Raw genomic sequence first — 2,371 nt, forward strand, 5'->3', positions numbered from 1 at the left:
TTGAGATGGAGTTTTTGTTCTCTTGCCTAGGCTGGAGAACAGTGGTGTGATCTTGGCTCACTGCAACCTCTGCCTGCTGGCTTCAAGGGATTCTCCTGCCTCAACCTTCCCAGTGGCTGGGATTACAGGTGCCCGCCACCACGCCTGGCTAATTTTTGTATTTTTTGTAGAGACCCAGTTTTACCTTGTTGGCCAGGCTGGTCTCAAACTCCTGAAGTGCTGGGATTACAGGAGTGAGCGAGCCACTGTGCCAGGCCGAGTTGTAACAGTTCTTTATACATTTTGAATACTAATTCCATATCAGGTATGTGGTTGGCAAATATTTTTCTCAGTCCATAGACTGCTTCCCATTTTGTCTTCTTTGCTGTGCAAAAGGTTTTTTTCTTTAATCTAGTCCCATTATTTATTTTTGCTTTTATAGCTTGACCTCTTGGTGTTATATTAAAAAGTAATTGCCAAGACCAATGTCAAGGAGCTTTTCCCCTGTGTTCTTATCTAGGAGATTTATGATTTCAAGTTTTACATTTAGGTCTTTTATCCATTTCGATTGATTGTTATGTATGCTGTATGATAAGGGTCCAATTTTGTTCTTCTGCATGTGAAAATAGTTTCCCCGGCACCATTTATTGTCTTCAGTTCTGATTTTATTTTATTTTGTTTTATTTTTTGAGATAGGGTCTCACTCTGTTGTTCAGGCTGGAGTGCAATGGAGAAATCATGGCTCACTGCAGCCTCAACCTCCTGGGCTCAAGGGATCCTCCTGCCTCAGCCTTCTGATTAGAGGAGACTCTATCTATTAGATTAGATAGAGACAGGGTCTCGCCATGTTGCCCAGACTGGTCTCAAACTCCTGGGCTCGAGCAATCCTCCCACCTCAGCCTCCCAGAGTGTTGAGATTGCAGATGTGAACTACTGCACCTAACCCATTTCTGATTTTAGTATTGCTTGAATCTTCTCCCTTTTTTCTTTGTTAATCTAGCTAAGGGTTTGTCAATTTTGTTGATCTTTTCAACAAATCAACTCTTAGTTTCATTGATTTTTTCTATTGTTTTTCTATTCTCAATTCCATTTATCTCTATTCTGAACTTTATTTCATTCCTTTTGCTAGCTTTGTGTTTACTTTGTTCTTTTTCTAGTTCCTTGAGGTGTAGAGTTAGGTTGTTGGTTTGTGATCTTTTTTCTTCTTTTAAAAAATATATACACATTTTTTATATACGTGTCTTTCATTTTCTTTTTTTCAAACAGAGACAGGGTTTTACCATATTGTTTAGGCTCTGGTCTCAAACTCCTGGGTTCAGGTAATTCCTCTGCCTCGTCCTCTCAAAGTACTGGAATTAAAGGCATAAGCCACCATGCCTGGCTCTTTCTTCTTCTATTATTTATTTATTTATTTAAAGACAGGGTCGGCTGGGCGCGGTGGCTCAAGCCTGTAATCCCAGCACTTTGGGAGGCCGAGACGGGCGGATCACGAGGTCAGGAGATCGAGACCATCCTGGCTAACCTGGTGAAACCCCGTCTCTACTAAAAAATACAAAAAACTAGCCGGGCGAGGTGGTGGGCGCCTGTAGTCCCAGCTACTCGGGAGGCTGAGGCAGGAGAATGGCATAAACCTGGGAGGCGGAGCTTGCAGTGAGCGGAGATCCAGCCACTGCACTCCAGCCTGGGCGACAGAGCAAGACTCCGTCTCAAAAAAAAAAAAAAAAAAAAGACAGGGTCTCACTCTGTCACCCAGTCTGAGTGCAGTGGTGCAATCATGGCTCACTGCAACCTCAGCCTTACAGGCCCAAGTCATTCTCCTGCCTCAGCCTCCCAAGTAGCTGGAACTACAGGCCTGCTTCACCATGCCCTTTTTTTTTTTTAGTGGCGATGAAGTCTCACTATGTTGAGAGATTGCCCAGGGTGGTCTTGAACTCCTGGCCTCAAGCAATCCTCCCACCTCAGCCTACCAAAGTGCTGGGATTACAGGTGTGAGCCACCTCACACGACCTCTCCTCCTCCCCCTACACCTTTCCCTCCTCCTCCCGCTACGCCTTCCCCTCCTCCTCCCCCCATCTTCTTCCTCTTCCTCTCCTCCTTCTCCTCCCCTTCCCCCTCCTTCCCCTTTCCCTTCTCCTTCTCCCCCTCCTCCTACTCCCTCCTCCTCCTCCTTCTTCTCTCTTCCTCTCCCTCTTCTTTCTTCATCATCGTCATCATCATCTTCTTCTTCTTTTTTTTCTGTTGCGACAGTCTCGCTCCACCGCCCAGGCTGAAGTGCAATGACACAATCTCTCAGCTCACTGCAACCTCTCCCTCCTGGGTTCAGGTGATTTTTGTGCCTCAGCCTCCCGAGTAACTGGGATTACAGATGTGCACCACCATGCTAATTCTTTTT

The sequence above is a fragment of the Colobus angolensis genome, unplaced genomic scaffold (genome assembly GCF_000951035.1).
Source record: "Colobus angolensis palliatus isolate OR3802 unplaced genomic scaffold, Cang.pa_1.0 Scaffold278, whole genome shotgun sequence".
NCBI lineage: Eukaryota > Metazoa > Chordata > Mammalia > Primates > Cercopithecidae > Colobus > Colobus angolensis.